The sequence below is a fragment of the Pogona vitticeps genome, chromosome 2 (genome assembly GCF_051106095.1).
Source record: "Pogona vitticeps strain Pit_001003342236 chromosome 2, PviZW2.1, whole genome shotgun sequence".
NCBI lineage: Eukaryota > Metazoa > Chordata > Lepidosauria > Squamata > Agamidae > Pogona > Pogona vitticeps.
The window spans coordinates 16,478,275-16,490,741 of record NC_135784.1 but is presented as its reverse complement, the minus strand read 5'-3'; the positions used below and the strand labels follow the sequence as shown (position 1 = coordinate 16,490,741).

The 12,467-nt window shown below is 44.6% G+C and overlaps 1 protein-coding gene across 2 annotated transcripts in view; it reads left to right on the top strand.

The window, feature by feature from the left end:
- LOC140701299 (uncharacterized) overlaps positions 1-12,467 on the top strand; it is a 141,659-nt gene that overhangs the window by 37,662 nt on the left and 91,530 nt on the right. The gene's annotated exons all lie outside the window — the stretch shown is intronic.

Sequence of the window (12,467 nt, the reverse complement as noted above, 5' to 3'; positions counted from 1 at the left end):
AGCAGCACAAGCCTTTAAAATGGCAGTCACCATTTCCTTTTTATAAAAAATTACTGGCCAGAATGTCTGTAAATCATCCAAATCATCTCTGAAGACACTCTTGCAAGACCTCTCTAGATGGCCTCATCAAGTCCATGGTCCATAACGACATCTCTCTCTCTCTCTCTCTCTCTCTCTCTCTCTCTGAGAAGCCTCTCTTATTCTTTTCCTCTTACTCACCAGGTGACCTCAACAGCCCAGGGAAGTTTGCAAACCAGGTACAGAGAAGCAGCCTGCTTGAGAGAAGGGAATAAAAAAGAGTAATAATGCAGTGGGACAGTTTATCTGATGTGAAAAAGAACAGGAAAAAAGCAGCCACTTCCCAGAAGACCTTGCAAAGTCAAGGGCAAATCCTGGTCAGCTGGCTCAATTTGAAGGAGGAAGCGCAAACCTGGGAGTGATCAAAGGGGAAAGGAAAGAGCAGAGTTGCAATTAGCAATGAGAGGCCAGCAGAAAGAAACAGGGATTGACTGAGAAAGAGGGCCAGATCTGGCTACTTTTTTCTTGTTTGGTTTATTTGGGCTCCAACTACTCAAATTCTTTGAAAATTCCCAGGGTGGAGTTTTGGGCTGTAGACAGTGGTGGGATTCAAATAAATTAACAACAGGTTCTATGTCCTAATGACGGATAAATAAATAAATAAATAAATAAATAAATAAATAAATAAATAAATAAATAAATAAATAAATAAATAAATAAATAAATAAATAAATAAATAAATAAATGCCCAGGACAGTGGGATCCGATGAGGGTTTCTTCCACAGTGGTCTCCCTACTGCCTATCATCACAACTACTTCTCACATGATTAAGACATCTGGATAAGTGTATCTGTTTGGACATACCGCTGCTGTTACCCTCACCGTGGGCATGTGCCAAACACACACACACAAACACACACCTCACAGTGAGTGCTTATGACCAAGTTTGACAGAAAACTGACACATCTCTCCTTCCCTTTACCTCCTATTTCACCCTATAGCTCACCAGCAAAAATTGTTTCCACCCCCTTTCCTGCTCCTGAAATGACTGATAGCCCTGCTTGTTGTTACCTGGAGGCCGCCTTTGCATACCTAATGTGGTTTCTAGGCAGAGCAACAGTCTTATGTGGTACCTTTAACTTGAAAAAAATCATAGTAAAACGAGGACGGTTGGGTGTTTGACTGAAGTGGTCTCACCCCAAAACTTTTTCCCTCTGTATCCTGCCCTCATGCCTTGTCAATCACCCCCCCCCGCCTCAAGGCCATAGGCTTTCCTCCAGTGACGTCAAGGACTCATCCTCCCCCCCTTTCCCCCAGTGATGCCTCTGCTCTTTCCAGGGCTTTATCTCTCTCACCCACACCCCACCTCAGTGTAGTACAGGAAGGGAGGCAGCTAATTGTGCCCCCCTCCCCCCACTCGTCGCTGGTCACCTGGCCCCTCCTCCTTCATTCATCTCAGGCCAGCAAACGGTTCTACGAACCAATAGTACATTTAGGAACCGGTTCTATAGAATAGCTGCTGAATCCCACCTCTGGCTGTAGACCCACATCTTCAAGCACTTACATTTCCCTCAAAGACTAGTCAATGGAGGGTGGCTTCCAGGCCTCAGTTTCCTGCCCCATTTCTTTTCTGGGTATTCTAGTTTCTTGCCCTTTAAGCTCTACAATGGGCCACTCCCAAAGAACTGCAACTCCCAAGAAGCATTGCAGCCCCAAATGAAGGTCTAGAATGCAGCCTCTGAAGTCTTGGTTCTGGTACAGGTGAGGGAAATATAGGTGTCCAAAGGTATGAGTTTGAGGACTGGGATTCCCAAGATTTTGGGGGGTGGGGGAGGGATTCTTGGAATGTTCTGGGAGTTGGAGTCTGAAAATATAAAATGGCACCTCTGGACTGTCTTGTTTCAGTGGGTTTAGATAGTGAGCGTCGTGGTGCAGTGGTTAAACGGCAGTCCTGCAGCCAAATCTCTGCTCATGACCCGAGTTCAATTCCATGAATCAAGGCTGACTCAGCCTTCCATACTTCTGGGGTTGGAAAATTGAGTATCTCAGCTCACAGGGGTGGCGTGGGAGTGGGGATATATAGCCTGCAGGATTGTGATCAGCTCAGAGAGTGCTTTGAATGCTCTGGGGCGCTATATAAGCATAACAGAGAGTGATCAATGACAAAACAAGGAGCTGGATGAGATCATTCCATATGAAACAATGGGATTGCTTGACCAAGTCTAGGCTTGGTACCAGGATTGTACTCCTAGAAGGATTCTCCTCTGTTGTCCCAGGTGGCTCATGAGGACAAATGCTTGGTGCATACCTGGAAGGCCAGGAACTCTTCTTGAGGGTGAGCAGCAGCAGCTGGATACCCCGGAGGACCCAGAAGATGATGATGGAGAAGAAGCTCCTGCTCTTCCCTCAGGCATATCGGAGGCGTCTCCAGATCTTCAGGGGATGGATTCTTTTCTACGGCGGAATTGGGGAGCCTTTCATCCTTGGAGTTGGGACAAAGTTATTCTGTTTCCCTCTGCATGTTAATCATTGTATACGTTTGCCTTGATTACCACTCATCACTTCTCTGTTTTATAAGAGCTTTATGTGTAATTTCCGATTCTTTCTAATTGTGTGACTGCACCAGCAATGTATTTTAGACCCTTTATGCCTCATTTAAGCTGCTTTTTCATCTTTTTACAGTGGACCCTGGACTTACAGTTTTAATCTGTATTGGAAAAGTCAAAAAGTCCGTAGGTCAAGGGTCCATTTCCCATAGGAATGCATTGAAAGCCTCTTAATACGTAACCCAACAAAGAAAAAACACCCCACACCAAAAAAAGAAAATAAATGCAAAAAGCAACACCTTACCGGTCCGAAAGGGTCTGTCACCGCCGCCATCACCGCTGCTGAAGCTCTCCGAGGGCTTCCCCACCACTGACGGAGGCCTCACGGTGATCTGGGGCTGCCGCCATTGCCACTGCAGAAGTCTGCGCGGACTTCTCCGCCGCCATGGGAGGCCTCTTGGAGGTCAGCCGCTGCTGCTGGTGGCAGCTTTCCCAGGGTATACCAGGAGTAGCAGGGGAAGTCTTCCCCTGGTAGGCCCAGTCTATCAGGCTTTCCCGTTGGGTAGACCAGGCCTACCAGGGTAAGCCCTCTCCTGGTAGGCAGGGTGTGCCCTGGGAAAGCCGGTGGTGGTGGATGACCAGAGAAGCTCTGGAGGCATGATCAATGGAGAGGGGGGCCTCTGGAGGTCTTCCAGGGCTACTCCGTCACCTTGGGAGGCATCTCGGAGGTCCCCCATTCCGATCGTGTTTTGGAGGCCAGCAGCAGCGGGGGAGCCTCCGAGATCCCTCCCATTGCAGCGGAGAAGCCCTGGAAGGCATCCGGAGGCAGGGGAAGCAAAAAATTCTAATTTGGCGCTTTCCCCGCCTCCCACTTCCGGTCCGTAGGTCGATTCTCCGGCCGCAAGTCGAAGTGAAACTTTGTGGCCGGAGAAGTCTGGAACTTGAAAAGTCCGCAGGTGGAGCCGTCTGTAAGTCGAGAGTCCACTGTAATGTGCTGTAAGGGTACTCAGAGATGGTTTACTCTTTCCCTTTTTCGGTTGGACGTGTAAATCAACTCCTCCTTGCTTTCCCAAGGTTCAGTGTTTACTGTTTTTATGCCTCTTATGTACGGATTGGAAGCAAAACAGAACAGGAGTTTGCCAAAAATTGTTTTCATTCAGTGATCTTTCTGGTGTAGTCGCTGATTCATTGTTTTCAGAACACTTGTAGTAAACAAGACCTTCATGACGTCTGTTTAAAAAAGCTTTTCGTTTAGGGTGACTGGGGTGGGGATTTCTATACACCCCTATGATTTTTTTAATGCTCCTGAACAGAAAAGGTAGCAAATTCTGAGACAAGGTTACAAAGGACAATGGGGCACCTGTGGGATCGAACCCCTGAACTCTAGAGCCACACTCCACTCACTGATCTCTCCATCCAGCTATACTTGGCTTAGAAAAACACTTTTCTTTCTGTTAGGACCTTTTGCATTTCCATCTTCTTTTTCATTCTCCTTCCAGGCAAAATAAATGTTCTTGGACTTAAGTGCTTAGTCATTGCGCTCATTGTTTGTTCAGGTCCACCTAAAAGTTTTAGCACTGAGACCCGAAAACTGATTCTGTAGGTCAAGAAGGTTGAAACCCAGGTCATGAATCATAGAATCAAATCCATCAAGTCCAACCTCCTGCTCAACTCAGTAATATAATTGTGATATACTTTTTTTTCAGCATAGAAAGGGGAGGCAGCAGGAAATTTGCTTATCGATAGATATTTTCCACATTAAATGGCAAAATCCTTTAATCACCATGAATTCTCTCCTTTTACAAATGCAAAAGTCCTATCATGAAGAAAAGAGTTTTTAAAAAAACTTGCTGGATGGAGAAACTAGTGAGTGGACTGTGGATCTGGAATTCAATGGTTCGAGTCCCCATGATAGCGCATGGGACTTCGTAACTTTGTCTCATATTTTCTACCTTTTCTGTTCAAAAGTGTTAGAACAATTTTAGGGGGGTATAGAAATTACCCCCAAATTATTTTTCTGCATTTTCTGGCTTTCTCCATAATCCAGCGCATGTTAGCAATTTGGTCTCTAGTTCCTCGGCTCCTTTGAAATTCAGTGTGTAGCACTAAGACCGGAAAACTGATTCCTGAAAATCCTTGGACTTCTGTTGGTTAAGAAGGTGGAAACCCAGGTAACGAATGATTGCGATCTACTGTTTCCTCAGCACAGAAAAGGAGGCAGCAGGAAATTGGTTTATCGATAGATATTTTCCATGTTAAATGGAAAAAGCCTCTAATTACCATGAATTCTCTGCTTCTTTCAGATGATGTACAGGAGAAGGAAGGAAAACTCCACAGAACATGCCCAGAAAGAGTGGAGGATGAAAACGGGAACTGTGGGATCAGAGATGAATCACGAAGGCAGAAGGAAAAAGAGGCAAATGAGAGGAAAAACAAACCTCACCCTTATCTGAGAGGAGTTGTCTGTCAAGAAGAAGAGGAAAAGATAATAAACAAGCGCCTCAATGTCCTTCAGAGCTCAGAGTCTGGGCTAAGGAGTCCTCTGAGGAAAAGCCCAGTGAAATGTCCAAGATGCCACTCAGAGGAAAATCTTTGTAAATGTTTGGAGCATGAAGAGAGTTCCAGAAGGAGCCCAGAAGATCCAGCATTTCCCAGAGGAGAGAAACCTTATGAAGACTCAGGGTCTGTAAAATGCTTCAGCGTTAGCTCAGCTCTTCAAGTCACTCAGCCAGTGCACTCAGAAAATTTTTTTATAAAGTTGAAGAATATGGCAAGAGCTTCAAGGGAAGTTCTGGACTTAAACAATATCAGGGAATGGACAGTGAGAAGAGCTGCCACAAATGTCTTAAATGTGGAAAGTTCTTCATGTGGCATTTAAGTCTTAGAGAACATCAAAAAATTCATATAGGACAGAAACTGTTTCCCTGTGAAGAATGTGGGAAGAGGTTCACTCAACGTTTAAACCTTGTAGTCCATCAACAAATTCATTCAGGAGAAAAAAAACTTTCCCACTGAAGAGTGTGGGAAAATGTTTTCCCAGAACTCCAACCTCGTAGCACACCAACGAATCTACTCCGGAGAAAAAAGGTATGATTGCGATGAATGTGGGAAATGTTTAAGCGCTCCCTCAAAGTTGATAGCACATCAGCGCTCACTTTCAGGGGAGAAACCCTATTAATGTAAAATATGTGGCAAACCGTTCAGCTCCTTTTCAAACTTCACCAAACATCAACGAATTCATTCAGTGGAAAAACCTTATCCATGCAAAGAATCTGGGAAATGTTTCAGTGATCTGTCTGCTTGGAAAGTACATCAGCACCGGAAGGTAGAAGTACCTGGTGGCGCAGTAGTTAAACTGCAGTCCTGCAGCCCAAACTCTGCTCATGAGCTAGATTCAATTCCGTGAATCAAAGCTGATTCACCCTTCAGTACTTCTGGGGTTGGAAAATTGAGTAGTCAGCTCCAGGGGTGGTGTAGGGGTTGGGATATGTAGTCTGCAGGATTGTCATCAGCTCAGAGAGTGATTTGAATGCTCTGGGTACCATATAAGCATAACAGAGAGTGATCAATGACAAAAAAGCAGCTGGATGAGATCATCCCATGCAAAGCAATGGGACCACTTAACTAAGACTAGTGAAGGGGACAGGATTGTACTCCTACAAGGTTTTTCCTCTGTTGTCCCAGGTGGCCCATGAAGAAAAATGCTCGTTGCAGACCTGGAAGACCACGAACTCTTCTTGAGGGTGAGCAGCAGCAGCTGGAGACCATGGAGGACCCAGAAGATGATGACGGAGAAGAAGCTCTTGCTCTCCCCTCAGGCGTATCGGAGGCTTCTCCAGCTCTGCCGGGTATAGAGTCGTTTCTACAAAGGAATCAGGGAGCCTTTCATCCTTTGAGTTGGGAGAAAGTTATTCTGTTTCCCTCTGCATATTAATCATTGTATACCTTTGTCTTGATTACCACTCATCACTTCTCTGTTTTATAATAACTTCATGTGTAACGTCTGATTCGTTCTAATTGTGTTACTGTACCAGCAATGTATCTTAGAAACTTAATGCCTCAGTTAAGCTGATTATTCACCTTTTTAATGTGTTGTATAGTCGATTCTGACTCACAACCCCCCTTTCCTAGCTGGAGGGTACTCAGAGATGGTTGATCTTTCCCCTTTTCAGGTTGGACATGTACATCAACTACCTTTTCTGTATGGATTGAGAAGCACAACAGAACAGGTGATTGCTAAAACAATTGTTTTGGTTTAGTGGTCTTGCTAGTAGAGTAGCTGATTCATTGTTGTTGGAACACTTGTAGTAAAAAAGTATCTTCATGCTGTATGTTTAAAAGAACTTCAAGTCTAGGGCAATTTGGGGGTGATTTCTATACCCTTTATAATTGTTTTAACCCCTTTTGAACAGAAAAGGTAGCAAATTCTGAGAAAAGGTTACAGAGTCCCAAGAGGTATCATGGGGGATCGAACCCTTGAACTCTAGATCCACACTCCATTCACTGATCTCTTCATCCAGCTAGGTTTAGAAAAATAGTTGTCTGCATGATAGGAGTGTATGTATTTCCATTCACTTTTACATTTCCTTCCCAAGCAAAAATAAATATTCTTCGACTTTAGTGTTCATCCAATAAACCCTCGGTGTTCATTCCGTTTCACCTAAAACTTTTAGCACTAAGATTGGAAATCTGATTCCTTTAAATCCTTTGACTTCTCTTGGTTAAGAAGCTGGAAACGCAGGTCACAAATGATTACGATCTACTTTTTTCTTAGCAGAGAAAGGGAACAAGAGGAAATTGGCATATTGATAGGTATTTTCCCTGTTAAATGGTTAAAGCCACTAATTACCATGAATTCTCTTCTTCTTCCAGCAGATGATGCACAGGAGGAGGAAGGAAGACTCCACGGGACATGCCCAGAAAGAGTGGAGGATGAAAAGGAGAACTGTGGGAAGAGAGATGAATCATGAGGGCAGAAGGGAAATGAGGCAAATGAGAGGAAAAACAAACCTCACCCTTATCTGAGAGGAGTTGTCTGTCAAGAAGAGGAGGAAAAGACTATAAAAAGATTCCTCAATTTCCTCCAGAACTCAGAGTTTGGGCTAAGGAGCCCTCTGAGGAAAAGCCCAGTGAAATGTCCAACATGCCACTCAGAGGAAAGTCTGTGTCACTGTTTGGAGCATGGAGAGAGTTCCAGAAGGAGCCCAGAAGATCCAGCATTTCCCACAGGAGAGAAAGCTTATGAAGACTCAGGGTCTGAAAAATGCTTCAGTGTTAGCTCAGCTCTTCACGTCACTCAGCTGGTGCGCTCAGAAGGAGAAGTGTATAAATGTGAAGAATGTGGCAAGAGCTTCGAGCGAAGGTCTGGACTTAAGCAACATCAGATAATGCACACTGAGAGACGGTACAAATGTCATGAATGTGGAACGGCCAACGAATTCATACAGGAGAGAAACCCTTTCTCTGTGAAGAATGTGGGAAGAGGTTCACCAAACACTCACATCTTGTAGAACATCAACGAATTCATTGAGGGGAAAAACCATTTCCCTATGAAGAATGTGGGAAAATGTTTTCCCGGAAGTCCTACCTTGTAGTGCACCAACGAATTCACTCAGGAGAAAAACTGTATTCATGCGATAAATGTGGGAAATGTTTCACTGCTCCCTCAACTTTGAAAGAACATCGGGGCCATCATTTAAGGGAGAAATTCTATCAATAGAAAATATGTGGCAAACAGTTTGGCTACTGTTCAAACCTCGCCATACATCAACAAATTCACTGAGGGGAAATACCTTATACATGCAAAGAATGTGGTTACTGTTTCAGTGATCCGTCAGCTTTCAAAGTACATCAGTGCCGTCATTCAGGGGAGAAACCCTATTGATGTGAAAAATATGGGAAAAGCTTCTACCAGAGCAAAGATCTTAGAGTACCTCAGAGCATTCATACAGGAGAGAAACCCTATCAATGCGAAGAATGGGGAGAAATGTTCTCCCAACACTCTAACCTCACAGTACACCAACGAAGTCACTCCGGAGAAAAACCGTATGCATGCAATGAATGTGGGAAATATTTCACACGTCTCTGTAATTTAACTATACATCAGCGCTCACATTCACGGAAGAATCCGTATCATTGTGAAGAATGTGGGATAAGCTTCCCAGCTGAGTTACCCTTCACAGAACATCAACAACTTCATACTGGGGAGAAACACAAGAAAATTCACTCCAGTCAGAACCTGTAAAATGGAGAGAATGTGGGGGAAAACTTGCTTGCAGAGCCCAGAGGATCACAGTTCAGCATATGCACAGAGAGTAGAAAGTCTGAAAATTCTGCAAAATGACCTTAAACTTTTGAAATGCCATCTGAATATCTCTCCTGGGAAGAAAACATTTGGAGATTCAAGGGATAGTGAGAGCTCTACTGTTGACTTAAGCCTTTGTGGACCTATGAAATCACTTTGGAAAGAAACATTATGTTGGCTTTGAATGTGGAAATCCTTAGGAGGAAATGTTCTGTTCCTCCCAAGGTTCACAAACCCCACATTCCTGAGCACATTCTACATCAGGAAGGAGACGGTCAACTGGGGTAATGCTCTGGTTCAACGTCTGCATGTCGGAAGAGAGTGACAAAGAGTGGATGTGATGTGTGGATCTCCCTGCCTCGTGTTCTGTGATTCTTAGTTTTCACCAATTGCGTCTTTTACTTCAATGGTTTTATCATGATTTTAACTTCATCATTTTATGAAAATTGCCTTAAAGCTAATAAATGATCTGATTCCATCTCAGTCTTTTTAAATGATCTGAAATATGGAAATAGGAATCCTGACTCGGAGTCAAAGGGCAACGACATAAAAAGTTCTATCATCCTCTGGTACCCAATGATGAGTCTTTTCGGTGGACTTTTTGGTCCGTTTTTTGCCTCTGGATAGGTTTGGGGAGGATATTGGCATTGAGCTGTAAATAAGGAGTCAGAGCCTGCATATAGAGCCCAGTTTTCCTCGGCATCTCTTCCTCTCGACTCATTCCCTTCCTCCTGTGCTTGAGATTCCCCTCTCGATCATCTCCTGGGTGGGATTCCATGGGTCCTCTCTTCTCCCTCTAGTCTCTTCTCTGATCTTCCTTTCACATTCTATATAGTGGTATTCTCTCTTTCTCTCCCCCAAATATAGGGTTTTCTAGGAGGTTGATGTTTCCCTACTTCTACTTGGAGGACCTTAAGCTGGACCATCTCCCTCGTTGATGGATCCTCTTTGATGATCATACTATCATGAAGTTGGAAGAGCCCTCTAAGGCCATTAATTCCAACAGCCTACTCTTGTAGGAATACAAACCAAAGGATATCTGCCAGGTGATTGTCTAAATTTCTCAGTGTGGGAGCACTTACCACCTTTTGAGGTCATTGGTTATATTGTTGTGCTGCTCCAACAGTTAGGAAGGTTTTCCTGATATTCAACCACAATCTGGATTCCTGTAACTTTAGCCCATTGTTGCATGTCCCAAACTCTGAGATCCATTCTCACCATTCCAGTAATTTCAGTTCTTTCTCTTCTAATTTCCTCTCAGAAATTTCCACAATTATCTTTCTTTCTGGTCCTCTGGTCCTCTTATTATAGCCCTCTTTCTAAGTCTCCTTTCTCCTCTGTCAGCTCTTTCCCCTTTCTCTACATCCCCCATTTTAATTTCCTTCTCTATGACTGGCCCATCCTCTGCTGAAGATTGCTTTTCTCCTGGGCTGACAGGGATGTTCAGGGGAATCAATTTTCCCCCTTTCCTTCACCCGTATCTATAAGTGAAGTGGAGGTTATAGTGCCCTCATTTTCTGAAAAATGAAGGGGGCGACATGTCGATGGGAGGGTTCTCCTCCATGCCCCTTTTCTCACACCCACCCAGACGTTCATACACCCCCAACCATTTCTTCTGCCTTCATGGAGAGTCATGCTATCCCACTGGAGATTTTTGCCGTAAATGCTGTGACTCTGGAGATGCAGTGCCCAACGCCTCCTGTCTAGAGTGCTTTCGTGATCTGAAGCCATTTACCTCCAAAACCTACACTTTTTGCACTGCACCCGCAAGTGTAACTATCAGTATCTTGGTGTGGTGTGTGTGTTTATCTGTGTCTAAAAAGTCCTGTTGCCTCTGAAGTGTTCATCCCATATTTCAGCGCAGTGCCTGTAGCAAACAGCCCTGCCCTCACCTGACCGTCACCACTGAACAGTGGAGTAGGAGCCAATGAGAGGGCGGAAGGTGTAGCCAAGGGGGAAGGGGGCTGGATATAAAGGCTGGTGTATGGAGTATGAGGAGAGATTCTGTGAGCGAGAGACAGTGTGAAACTTAAAAGTGAACTAAGAGTGAGTTAGAGATCTGTAAGAACGCTGACTGGAACAGAGAGTTGATAGAGTTTTAAAAGGATCCCGCCCAGAAATATAGATAGGAATGCAAACAAAGCAGGATCATGGCTGGAAGAGAAGGGGAGAGGAGGGAGGTGTGTAGCTCCAAATTCAGTGAGGGATGGGGAAGGAATTTAGGAATCTTTCCACCAAAGCTCAGTATGTATAGATCTGGAGGTGGAACACCTTGCCACTGTGGTTGAAACAACGATGATGAGAATCGGTCCTTTGCTTTTTTTATTCAGGGAACAAATGCAATGGATTTAATATCTTCAATCCTGCAGCCAGGTTATTTTTTCCGGCCCCCATTAAATAGCAATGAAACAAACAGTTTCAACACAGAAAAACTGTGCATGAAGACGAGGAGAACACACCTGTCCCCACACTGGGCCACGTTACCTTCGCTGAATCCTTTCATGCCGACCCTCTATTTTGGGTGGAAGGATATACTCCAACCAGAGTCAACCCTAGAAACAGACTCAGCCAATATATGTAGAAGTAAAAAAAATGGAAGGAATAAGGATGAGAAGTTCATTCATAAAGACATACTGCAGAATAATTTTAAAAAATTTTCTTTTAGTTTATTTTTAGACCAGTGCTTGCCACCCTTGGGTCACCCAGGAATCAGGTAGGCTCTGTTTTAGGAGCACATTTTCTCTGGGAGAGGGGTATTTTTCTTCCTTCTCTTTTTCCTCACTAAGTGCTTGAGCTGAGGGGGAGGGGAGACTGGAATGAGAACATGTAGGGCGTTTGGGCCCCACCTGGAAAGGGACACTCAGACATCAGGTAGGCTCTGCATTGGGAGCACATGTTCTCTCGGAGAGGTATATATTACTTCCTTCTGTTTCTCCTCACTAAACTTTGGGCCCCACCTAGAAAGGGACACTCAGGCATCAGGTAGGCTCAGTATTGGGAGCACATTTTCTCTGGGAGAGGTATATATTTCTTCCTTCTCTTTTTCCTCACTATCTGCTTGAGCTGAGGGGAAGGGGAGACTGGAATGAGAACATGTAGGGCGTTTGGGCCCCACCTGGAAAGGGACACTCAGGCATCAGGTAGGCTCTGCTTTGGGAGCACATGTTCTCTCGGAGAGGTATATTTTACGGCCTTCATTTTTTCCTCACTAATTGCTAGACCTGAGGGGGGGGGGGAGAGAGATTGGAATGAGAACGTGTAGGACGTTTGGGCCCCACCTGGAAAGGGACACTCAGGCATCAGGTAAGCTCGGTTTGGGGAGCACATTTTCTCTGGGAGAGGTATATTTTAATTCCTTCTCTTTTTCCTCACTATCTGCTTGAGCTGAGGGGGAGGGGAGATTGAAATGAGAACATGTAGGGCGTTTGGGCCCCACCTGGAAAGGGACACTAAGGCATCAGGTAGGCTCTGCTTTGGGAGCACATGTTGTCTGGGAGAGGTATATTTTAATTCCTTCTCTTTTTCCTCACTATCTGCTTGAGCTGAGGGGGAGGGGAGATTGAAATGAGAACATGTAGGGCGTTTGGGCCCCACCTGGA